This window comes from Lepidochelys olivacea (assembly GCF_965140295.1).
Source record: "Lepidochelys olivacea isolate rLepOli2 genome assembly, chromosome: 6".
In the NCBI taxonomy this organism is placed as follows: domain Eukaryota; kingdom Metazoa; phylum Chordata; order Testudines; family Cheloniidae; genus Lepidochelys; species Lepidochelys olivacea.
The window spans coordinates 5,571,156-5,583,445 of record NC_140416.1 but is presented as its reverse complement, the minus strand read 5'-3'; the positions used below and the strand labels follow the sequence as shown (position 1 = coordinate 5,583,445).

The 12,290-nt window shown below is 46.4% G+C and overlaps 1 protein-coding gene across 7 annotated transcripts in view; it reads right to left on the bottom strand.

Moving 5' to 3' along the window:
- Positions 1-77: 77 nt before the first annotated feature.
- The window catches only part of LOC311522459 (uncharacterized protein), a 34,702-nt gene continuing 22,489 nt past the window's right edge, over positions 78-12,290 (bottom strand). For all 7 annotated transcript variants that reach the window (XM_084631819.1, XM_084631824.1, XM_084631820.1 and 4 more), the window contains exon 6: positions 78-848. The gene's annotated coding sequence lies outside the window, so the exon portion shown is untranslated. The remainder of the gene's footprint in view (positions 849-12,290) is intronic.

The window sequence follows — 12,290 nt, the reverse complement described above, 5'->3', positions numbered from 1 at the left end:
GGGGGCATTTTTCAAAAAGCAGCAGGAATGGTGACAGAGTGGGAACATACATCTTTGAGTCACATATGACAAAAAAGTTTGTCAAACCAATATATTTCCAAGAAACATTTCAGTTTAGACTGACTGGCATTTTTCAAAAGAAAGTAGTTTAGTCAAAATTTTGTCAACCAGTTCTACACATTAACTTTCAAATTAGATTTCTCCATCCGCCCTCCACCCCACCCCATATCAGAGGCTGTAGGTGCTCTTCCTAATTTGAAACACATACATAAAAACTGAAGATCTGAGAGACAAATCCTAGGTTAGAGAATTGTCTTTTGTAACTATAAAAGTAACCTACAAGTTTCAACCACAGACATGCTGGAGGCAACAGCCCATCCACACATCATCCCAAATCTAGCCTGGGAAAAAAGATGTGCTTGACAGCATTTCCAGAAAGTTAACACATCCAAAGGATTATGGACCAAAGCAGAAGCGAGTTGCAAGGCTGGTGACTCTCTCTGCCCAAAAGATGCCCTGTCCCTAGCCCCCAGTTTGAATCAAAATATTTCCAGAGTAAAAGTTGTTCTTCAGACGATACCAAGAGAAACTGCCCTCTTTCAAAACAGCTTGCATCTTATATTGTTCTCAAGGACAGCAAGGTGCATATGACCTTTGAAAGATAAGACTCTCTGTGCTGGAGACATGGGCCACCAGCTTCTGTGAGGGCAGCTTGACTTTCCTGCTGTTGGAAATAATGGCAGGTGGTGTTCATATTGAAAGAGGACCTCTTTGCTTCAAGGCAGTTTTAGCCTCATTCCTGTTGACAATGATGAGAGCTGGTGGCCATTTTGAAAAGTCGCAGTTCTCTGAAAAAGAAAGTTATTCACCATTAAAACTTTTGGAAAATGTTCCCCTGGCATATGGCACTTTCACACACATACACACAAATTCTTATGAATTAACAGTTTTAGCAGAAAATTTCAGCTTTTTCTCAAAAAAATTAAAGCTTGAACTCTGGATATTTTTGTTGCTCTTCTCTGGACTTTTTCAATTCTAATATATCTTTTTTTTTTTGGAAATAGGGTACTCAGATAGGGTACCCAGAACTGCACAAAGTATTCAGGGTGTGAGCATACCATGTATTTATATACAGGCAATATGATATTTTCTGTCTTATTATTTATCTCTTTCCTAATGGTTCCTAATATTGTTCACTTTTTGAACCACCACAGCACACAGTTTTCAGAGAACTATCCTCAATGAGTCCAAGATCTCTTTCTTGAGTGGTAGCAGCTTATTTAGACCCCATCATTTTGTATGTATAGTTAGGATTATGTTTTCTAATGTGCATTACTTTGCATTATCAACACTGAATTTCATCTGTCATTTCCTTGCCCGAACACCCAGTTTTGTGAGATCCCTTTGTAACTCTTTTGCAGTCAACTTTGGACTTAACTATCTTGAGTAGTTTTGTATCATCTGCGAGCTTTGCCACCTCACTGTTTACCCCTTTTTCCAGATAATTTATGAATATGTTGAATACAGTTCCTTATGGAACCCTGTTGTTTACCTCTCTCCATTGTGAAAGCTGACCATTTATTCCTACCCTTTGTTTCCTGTCTTTTAACCAGTTACTGATTCATGACAGAACCCTCCCTCTCATCCCATGACTACTTAGTTTGCTTAAGAGCCTTTGGTGATGGACTTCGTCAAAAGTTTTCTGAAAGTCCAGGTACACTATATCCATTGGATCACCCTTGTCTACATGTTTGTTGACCCCCTCCAAGAATTCTAATAGATTGGTGAGGCATGATTTACCTTTACAAAAACCATGTTGACTTTTCCCTAACAAATCATGTTCATCTATGTATCTGATAATTCTGTTCTTTACTATAGTTTCAACCAATTTGCCTAGTAATGAAATTAAGTTTACTGTTGTAATTGCCAGGATCATCTCTGTATCATTTCTTGAAAACCAGGGTTATATTAACTTTCTGCAGTCATCTGGTACAGAGGCTCATTTCAGTGATAAGTTACATACCACAGTTAGTAGTTGTGCTAATTTCATATCTGAGTTCCTTTCGAACTCATGGTTGAATACCATCTGGTCCTGCAGTAAAGCCTGATGCAAGAAATTCATTGAAATTCTTCACAATGGCCTTATCTTCCTTGAGTGCTCCTTTAGCACCTCAATGGTCCAGTGGCCCCACTGGTTGTTTATCAGGCTTCCTGCTGCTGAGGTACTTAAAAAAAACTTTCTGTTTTTGTGTCTTTTGCTAATTGCTCTTCAAATCCTTTTATGGCCTGCCTGATTATATTTTTACACTTGGACTTTCTCTTAAGCTTGGTTTTCCTCTGCTAGCCTCAGGACTTGCTCATGCAATACTCCAGGTGACTATGAGATGCTACCTTGCTTTGAAAAGGCTGACCCGTGTCACTGTAAACTCTTGCAGGGTTGCATCACTCCATAGGAAGGTAAAATCTCCACGGGGGTGTGAACTAAGGTGGAGTTGCTATCGGAGCTCACAATGGGACACAGAGGGTGCTGGAGCTCCACCACCCAGTCCCAGAGCAATTGAGGCCCTTGGGAAAAGTGGTGGCCCTAGAGTCTGGCAAACTAAACCTTGACTCCCAGGAGACTATTTAAAGGCCAGAGCATAGAACAAACTGCAAATCTGTGACATCTTCACATTCTCCCACCTGGTCATATATAACTCATTGCTATTCTTCTTTCCTAGTTCCTGAAGCTATGCGTGGAGACACTTACAGATCTCTACCAGAGCTGGCAAAGATATGGTCAGAGGACAATTCCTTAAACCCTTTTTCTTTTCATGAGTTATCTGCAAATTGGCTTTGCTGTGTCCATCTTTGTTCGTTACTCCAAATGATTCAAAGCTAATGAGTCAAACGCAATTCACAGCATGGTCTAGATAATACTTAGCCCTGCCATGAGTGCAGGGGACTGGACTAGATGACTCATGAGGTCCCTTCCAGTTCTATGATTCTATTGGAACGAACATGGCCAGCTCAGATTTGTATGGCTGTCTTTGTGCTGCACACCGTGGCCACTCAGACATGGACAACAATAATGGGCAGAGAAGTGTTTCAAAATACCCCTTCAACTTGGACTAATCCTCTCTGTTAGCCATGAGCAGCATAGTGGCCTATAACATGTTTGTGCAGTGTTGATTGTGGCATATTGATAACTATTACTGTTGTAACCGATCCTTTTAAATTTCAAGTTTTCCTGGCCCTGCCTGCAGCCTAGGAGGCTCTGTAAGGAAACTTATGATCCGAGTCGTTCTGCAGAGAGCTAACTTAGAACAAGGTGGGGTGAGTTTTGCCGCTCTGACTTAAGGTATGTCTACACTGCACACCACTGGTGGTGATGTGTAGGGTATGCGTAGGTACACATTGCAGTGAAAAGCAGATTTTGTCCACACTGCAGTGTGTAGCTAGATGTGGAAGTGAAAGCCTCTGGCAGTGAGGAGGCGTGACATAGAGTGACACTACATTGCTATAAATAGCAGTGTAGATGGAGGAGGTGCTGGTTGGGCATGTGCAGAACCATGCAGGGTACGTACCTTACGAGTTCAGGTGTGTCTTTACTCATCTAAGCCACGCCTCATGATCTACACTGCTATGTATACTGGTGCTAGGAAGCATGCCAGGTCAGGGGATTTACATGCCACCCTAAGGAGTGTGCAGTGTAGACACAGCCTTAGGGAGCAGCCTGCTTTGTCTCTCTCTGTTTCAAGATTCTTGTATGTTATTGTTCTGAATTCTAAAGAAATAAAAGTGTTATGTTGCAACCTTCCAAAAGTGTATTTTAGGCTTTCATCTAATGCCTCTATTTGTATGCTGTGAACACAACACTGATTCTACCCAGTAGGGGTCAGGAGTATGGGTGCACCATCCAGTTCAACATTGAGCATGTGAAATATAATACCGCAGAGTACTAATGAAAATGAGCTTTCATGGACGGTGATTTAGAAATAAATTACTATGTGAACTGTTTCAAAGACTATGACGCTATCAATAGTGTTTTGTTAATACATCTTCCTGTGAAGGGGACATTTTCAGTTAAGTAAAATAACAGGGAAAAAGACCCAAAAAGTTATTTTCAGAAACCACCCACTGCCCCAGTTCCACCCAAGACTTAGTTCTTTGGTAATTTCCACTGAAATAGGGAGGACCTGGGTTGGGTTATTTGGGGAGAAACAAATGGTTTGACACTGTGTTACACTTTTAAAGGACGTATTTTTTAATTCATTTTAACTCAGAAATTAATTAACAGATGCACTAGCAAATTCTCAGAAAATTCATTCTTTAGGCAGGGTGTAGTGCTGTAAATAGGAGGAGGACATAGTTTAAATACGTCAAGAGGCAACAACTGGACACAGACAGATTAATAGGGGAGTACAAGGAAACAAGGAGTTAATATGGTCAGCATGAAAGGCAGTGACCTCAGACACCACAGTGGATCTCTGCTTAAGTGGAAGCAAACTCAACCTTATCTGTGGCACTATGCTATATAGTAAATAGTTTGTACTTGGAGCCACATAGACATTTTTTTCAGTGTTGCAGAAAAGTTAGTTTGTCATTTAGTTCTGCTTTATTGGTTAGAAATATATCGATAATGTTCATGGCAGTTGCATATATGTCTATATTTTGCACTAAATCCTGATCTTATTAAACACAAGTGCCAAAACTTCAATTGACTTCAAACTACCTGAAATCTAATAATGCATATGCAGAAGGGGAAAGAATTAAGATTGCATCTGTTTGAAAAGGTCTGAGGAATCACAGCCTAACCCGTAGGCCCGCTGCCTTTCAGACCCATGACGCCCAGTCAAACATTTCCCCTCTTTTTCATGCAATTTGCTCCCTTCTGCATCCTGCTGCTGCCGCCCCCTTTCTGTCCTCACCCAAACACAGTGGAGTTTTTATCTTGCTCCCCTGCCCAGAATATAGCCCAGGGGAGGGGAAAAAGCCATTCTAAAGGCTGGAGAGCCTCCTGCATGGCCTACAGAAGCAGCGGTATCCTAGAGCTGAGAACTGTGCAGGCAGAGGAAGGGGGAAAAAGAATAGAGCCACGCCCAGATATCAGCATCAGCCATCTTAACAGAAAGCATCACCCAGCCCATCACCTAAGAACATAAGAATGGTCATACTGGGTCAGACCAATGGTCCATCTAGGCCAGCGTCCTGTCTTCCACAAAGGCCAATATCAGATGTTTTAGAGAGAATGAACAGAACAGGACAATTATCAAGTGATCCACACCCTGTCATCCGCTCCCAGCTTCTGGCAGTCATAAGTTTTGGGACACCCAGAGCATGGGGTTGCATCCCTGACCATCTTGGCTAATAACCATTGATGGACCAGTCCTCCAGGAACTTATCTAATTCTTTTTTGAACCCAGTTATACTTTTGGCCTTCACAACATCCCCTGGTAATCACTGTCCTCCGCACAGCTCTACTGCTGACAGTTGAGAGAAATTCTTCTTTAGCACCTCAAGTATTGGCTTGTGTTTTAGGAACTGAGTTCCAGACCCTAGGTTGTTGTATAATTTCATTGAACTCACTTGAAGTCAATGGAGCTACACGAATGACAGCAAATGAGGATCTGGCCCTGAAAATAAGGAGTTCTACTGATTCATCTTATTTTTATTAGTTTATCCAAGGGAAGGTCAAGAAGTGACTTAAACATGCTGTATACGTGCTTGTGTGGGACAAAGATTTCCAATCGGGTAAAGATCTTTCTTTCTGCACACAGAGGCATAAGATTCAGTGGCTGGAAGCTAAATAAACTCCATCAAGATACGAGGTGCACCTTTTTCTTCGTGAGGGTAATTAATTATTGGAACAAATTACCTATTACTGCGGTGGATGTTCCATCATGTAATGTCTTAAAATCAAGGCACGCTGTCTTCCCTAAATCATATGCTGTAGCTTGAACAGAATTCATGGACTCAATGGACAAATTACTGGGTCTTGTGCCTGTGTTATGAAGGAAGTTCAACCAGATAAAGATATTGGTCCTTTCAGCATGTTTAAGTCACTTTAAAAAAATCTAGGAATTGATGAGTCTCTTTAAGTCTTCCCAACACATCCTGATCTCTGACTTATGAGGATACGTAAAAATAACCCTGTCATCTCTGTTCAGAATCTGACGTTTATCTCAGCAGCTATTGGCATATTCCATATGTCAGGGGTCTGTTGGCCCCTTACTAAAACTCAGTGCGGGTGTTTTGGTTGGCTAGGGCCCAGCACCAAAAGGAAGGGGAAGGGTCCGTGGGAAACCAGGCCCCTGAGGCTGACAGTCCCCAGGGACAATGGGGACAGGCCAATGCTCCAGGTCGGGCCTGCTTGACAGGGGGGCCAGGCTAATCAGGGAGACAGGGGGTCAGAAAGGCCCCGTCCTCCCTGTGAGCTGGAACCAGAGGCTCCACTTTGCCTCAGCCCGGCTGCTGCTTCTCTGGCCCCCCGCCGGCCCTGCCCCCCAGCACAGGGCCTGCTCTCTCCTTAGCTCGGCCCCACTCTGTCTGCCTGACCCAGGGCGACTCCAGCTCACACGGAGGACGGGACCTTCCTGATCCCCTGACTCCCTCATTGGCCTGCCCGCCCTGTCAATCAGGCCGCGCTGGAGCATTGGCCTCTCCCCATTGCCCCCGGGGACTGTCAGTCTCCGGGTCCTGGTTTCCCACCGACTCCTCCCCTTCCTTTTGGTGCTGGGCCCTAGCCAACCAAGACACCCCCACTGAGTTTTAGCAAGGGGCCAACGGTCCCCTGAGACATAGCAGTGTGGAAGTGGAGCCACTGAGCCAAAGCCTAGCGCACGTATCAATCTGGAATAACTTCCCAGATTGAACAATGGTAGAAAAGCTGGATCCAAAGGTGCTGAACTCAGTGACGGCTTTTCCATGGACTAGTGGGCTACAGCTCAAGGCATAGAAGCTGATGCACTACTGAACTCTTTCTTGTTGGGAAGAGGCATCTCTCACTATATCCCCACCCATCCTGAGCCGGGAATTGGGTGTCTTGCCAAGATGCTCTGATACAAAGCAAGGCTCTCTTTGGGTTGGAGTGGCAATCTCACTGGCTGCAAGAAGAGTTCCCAAAGAACAGCAGCAAAAGGGTTAAGGAGCAGAAAGTGATCTTCGACACACACACAAATCTACTTCTCTGCTAACAATGCCCGTTGCAACTGACGTTCAAGATATATCTTCAGACGCTGGCATTTACATATTCCCAATATACCATATTATCATCAATAGGTTTACACCCAAGAGCGTATCTAGTGTTGCAGCAGGTGAATGAATACTTTGATCAATACTGAGAGCAAAAGGCCAAACAGGAAGGAAGGGCCGGCACTCTCGGTGCTAGCCTGGAATTTGGAAGAGGAGTTAAATTCCTGTCTCTGCCACAGATTTGCTATGTGACCTTGGACAAGTCACTTAGCCCCTCATTTGCCTTTCTGTAAAATAGGGCTAATAGCACTTCCTTATTTCACAGAGGTGTTCTGAGGACACATACGTTAAAAGGTTGTGAGATACTCAATTGTTGCAGTAGCTGGAGCCATTTATGTGCTTTAGATACATCGCAAATACCTTACTTATGTTGGGGAATGCTGATCCACATGAGCTGTCCCATTCACTACTGCAGGAATAAGATGTCACCCATCAGGAAGAGTCCAGTGATGTGGCTCAAACAGAGGTAGAAAATGGTTACCATTATCAATAAGAACATTCCTATAACTGAGCCATCGGGATGCCTTTGGTGTGGTGTGTGTATGTCCTTTCTAGTAGGTACCACGCCTGACATTCATAGCACAGGGCATTTTTGCATGAAAAGGAGATAGAAGGGAGGGGTGTTGAATTAATAAGAAATTTGTTTCATATGAATTCCCAAAGGCCTGCCCCTTCCTTTCCTCCTCTGTGACAAATATCCTCAATTCTGGATTGAGACATGAAGGATTCCATAGGCCAGATGCTTTGAAAACAATCCACTGTCTGATTCAGAAATGACCATTAAAAGGAAGAGAGCCAAGCTATGGAATAGAGCTGTGGAAAGAAGTGAAAGCATTTGAAGAAAATCAGGGCCCAACTGTGACAGGGTGAGGCCGGACTGCACCATTTTGTGGCTATACTGTGCTGGTGTAATGGCCCTGAGTAGGTTTAACATCATTACATAAGAACATAAGAACGGCCATACTGGGTCAGACCAAAGGTCCATCTAGCCCAGTATCCTGTCTTCCGACAGTGGCCAGTGCCAGGTGCCCCAGAGGGAATGAACAGAACAAGTAATCATCAAGTGATCCATCCCTTGTCACTCATTCCCAGCTTCTGGCAAACAGAGGCTAGGGACACCATCCCTGCCCATCCTGGCTAATAGCCATTGATGGACCTATCCTCCATGAATTTATCTAGTTCTTTTTTGAACCCTGTTATAGTCTTGGCCTTCACAATATCCTCTGGCAAGGAGTTCCACAGGTTGACTGTGCGTTCTGTGAAGAAATACTTCCTTTTATTTTAAACCTGCTACCTATTAATTTCATTTGGTGACCCCTAGTTCTTGTGTTATGAGAAGTAGTAAACAACACTTCCTTATCTACTTTCTCTACACCAGTCATGATTTTATAGGCCTCAATCATATCTCCCCTTAACTGTCTCTTTTGCAAGCTGAAAAGCCCCAGTCTTATTAATCTCTCCTCATATGGAAGCTGTTCCATACCCCTAATCATTTTTGTTGCCCTTTTCTGAACCTTTTCCAATTCCAATATATCTTTTTTGAGATGGGGCAACCACATCTGCACACAGTATTCAAGATGTGGGCATACCATGGATTTATAGAGGAAAGATGATAGTTTCTGTCCTATTATCTATCCCTTTCTTAATTATTCCCAGCATTCTGTTTGCTTTTTTGACTGCTGCTGCACACTGAGTAGATGTTTTCAGAGAACTATCCACCATGACTCCAAGATTTCTCTTTCTTGAATAGTACCAGCTAATTTAGACCCCATCATTCTCATCATTGATTCCCAAGGGGCTGTAACAGTGTGGCAAAGAGCATGACTTGGTCCCCGGCCTGCAGCATCCCTGCTCCAGCAACGGTACCTGCCATGTTCCCTCCTGTTTGCTGGCCCAGGATTCTATTTGTAATGTACAATGCTGGTTTTCCAATTTATTTGAACTCTGGGAGCATGACCTTGTGTCTGTGAAACTTCGCAGCCCAATTAAACGTGACTTATGGATGGTTCTGAACAGCCGCCTTCCAACCAGGTTGGAGTCTAGAACTTGAAATACCAGGAAAGCTGGTGGGTGCACAAATTCAGTGTTCCCCTTTGGCCCAGTCTCCTCCCAAACCCCACTCTTCCCCTGCTCCTCCCAAGCACCATGGACACTGTGTGTAGCCTCCGTCTCTTCACCAGAACTCAATGGGACGGAAGTTGGAAGCTTCATCTATGCCTTCTAAAGCACGCTTCCGTTCTTTCACCAGTATGACCACACACGGGGCCGGCCTTACACAGGGGCGAACTGAGCGAAGGCCGGGGGCACCATTATAAACGGGGTGCCTCTGGACCAGCGGTGCCCCTGCTGCTCTGCTGACGTCTGCAGCCCCGCAGCTCCTTGGAACCCCCGCAGCTGGGGAAGAAGGGCACCACTGATGCCAGGGTGTCCCCTGTGCCCCCTGCCATGTACCCTATCTCTGCAGAGCGGAGTCGGGGGTGGGGATAGGGCTCACCAAGAGAGGGACAGGGCTGCTGGCACCTGCTACTGTGTCGAAAGGAGCTTTTTATTTAGACTGGTGAGTGCCTTCTCTTAAAGGGGCAGTGCACAGTCTCTCACACTCCCCCAGCTCACACCCACTCTCTTTCACACTCACCTCCCAGCACATACTTATATTGTTGTTGTTGTTTGTTGTTACTTCTTGGTACTTCCTGCAATGCACATATATTCTCTGTAATTTTATTCTTTCACAGTGCTGTAATTTTAGTTTTTTGACTGGTCTGTGCATTTCATAATTTTATTTCTCTCTCATGCTGACATTGAATTCTTTAAGTAGTGAGTTCTAAAACGCTGAACCTGTCCTGGCTGGAGTAATTATCATTATTACTGTTATTATCATATTGTGCTTTGTCATTCATTATTGTGCTACAATCAAATAATAGTATCCCTCTCAAACAGGGGTGGGCAAACTACAGCCCGTGGGCCACATCCAGCCTTCCAGACGGTTTAATCCGACCCTCGAGCTCTTACTGGGGAGTGGGGTCTGGGGCTTGCCCTGCTCCCACCAGGGAGAAGGATCGGAGGCCGCTCCACGCGTGTGCTGAGGCTCCTGGAAGCAGCGGCATGTCCCCGCTATGGCTCCTACATTTAAGGGCAGCCAGGGGGCTCCATGTGCTAGCCCCGCCCCAGGCGTCACCCCTGCAGCTCCCATTGGCCAGGAACTGCGACTAATGGGAGCTGCAGGGGTGGTGCCTGCAGACGGGGCAGCGCGTAGAGTCTCCTGGCCACACCTCCGCATAGGAACCAGAGTGAGGACATGCCACTTGCTTCCAGGAGCTGCTTGAGGTAAGCACGGCCCAGAGCCTGCACCCCTGAACCCCTCCCACACCCCAAACCCCTACCCCACCCTGGAGCCCCCTCATACACCCTGAACTCCTCATTTCTGGCCCCGCCCCAGAGCCCGCACCCCAGGCGAAATCCTCACCCCCCACCATGCCCTAACCCCCTGCCCCAACCCTGATCCCCCTCCCATCCTCCTAACCCCTTGGTCCCAGCCTGGACCACCCTCCTACAGCCCAAATCCCTCATCCCCAGCCCAGAGCCCACACCTCCAGCCAGAGCCTTCCCCCTCCCCTTACCCCCCACACCCCAACCCCCTGCCCCAGCCAGGAGCCCCTTCCTGCACCCTGAACTCCTCATTTCTGGCCTCACCCCAGAGCCCGTACCCCCAGCCAGAGCCCTCACCCCCTCCTGCACCCCAACTCCCAATTTTGTGAACATTCATAACCCACCATATAATTTCCATACCCAGCTGTGGCCCTTGGGCCAAAAAGTTTGCCCATCCCTGTTCTCGGCAAAACCTGTGTGTGTTATCCAAAAATTGAACATGGCTCTAGATCTTAAAGGAACAAACAAGAGACCAGAACTCTTGAGCCTATTTGCTAATAAGAACAATCAGAATGCAGGCCTGACTCCATGGACGGCAGGGGTCCCTCCGGATTTACATCAGTGTCACCAAGATCAGAATGAGGCCCTGATTCTGATGCAACCAGGGATTACAGAAATGGAGCTCTATTAAAGACTCCCCGTCATTTTCTTTGTTTCCTTTTAATCTTTTCCAGGAACCAGAGCACCACCCAGGCATGACCGAGAGATACAGAATGCTCCACCTATTACCCTGAAAAACTGGCTTTGGGGCACCTCTTGAATAACCTGCCTATCACCCCCCTTAATCTCTCCTTCCCGAGGCATGGGTCTCCAGGGTTGTGAGGGAAACACTTGAAGGACAGGCAGCCAGGCACTTTTTATTCGTGTACGTACTAACCCAGAAGAGAGTACTAATCGAAAAGCAAACAACACACAAATAACTTATCACAAGCTACAGAGCATTCAAACTATAATAGCATACAGTTCAAATTGTCCTAAGCGATTGTGTTTGGCTACACATGGCCAGTATGCAGAAGATCTGGTTTCCTTGTACTAAACATATTTTGTCCAAGCGCTCCCTTATTAAACTCCACATACATTGTGAGCAGTGTTCCCTCTAATTTTTTATGTCCGTGTGTGGAACGAATTTTGTTATGGGCACCAATATGGAGGTGATGTGCAACACATCACCTTCATATTGGTTCACATAACATTCATGTGGTGGGGGTGGGGCCAAGGGGTTCGGAGTGTGGGAGGGGGCGCAGGGCTGGGATGTGGGGGGGGGGATGAGGGCTCTGGCTGGGGGCGCGATCTCTGGGGTAGGGTCGGGGATGAGGGATTTGAGGTGCGGGAGGGGGCTCAGGGCTGGGTCAGAGAGGTTTGGGGTGCAGGCTGCCCCAGGGCTGTGGTCGGGACAGAGGACTCCCCCCAGCCCTCTCTCGCCGCAGCAGCTCGGGGCCTGGAGAGAGGCATCTCTCCCCGGAAAATCCGGCAGGCCTGGGCCGGGCCTAGGGAGGGGCTCCTCTCCTCCAGCCGCAGCAAGTCCGGGACAGGTCTGCGCTATGGCCGGTGGGGAGGGGCGCCTCTCCCTGCTGCAGCCGGTCCATGCTGGGGCCAGCGGGGAGAAGCCTCTCTCCCCGTCGCAGCCCTGA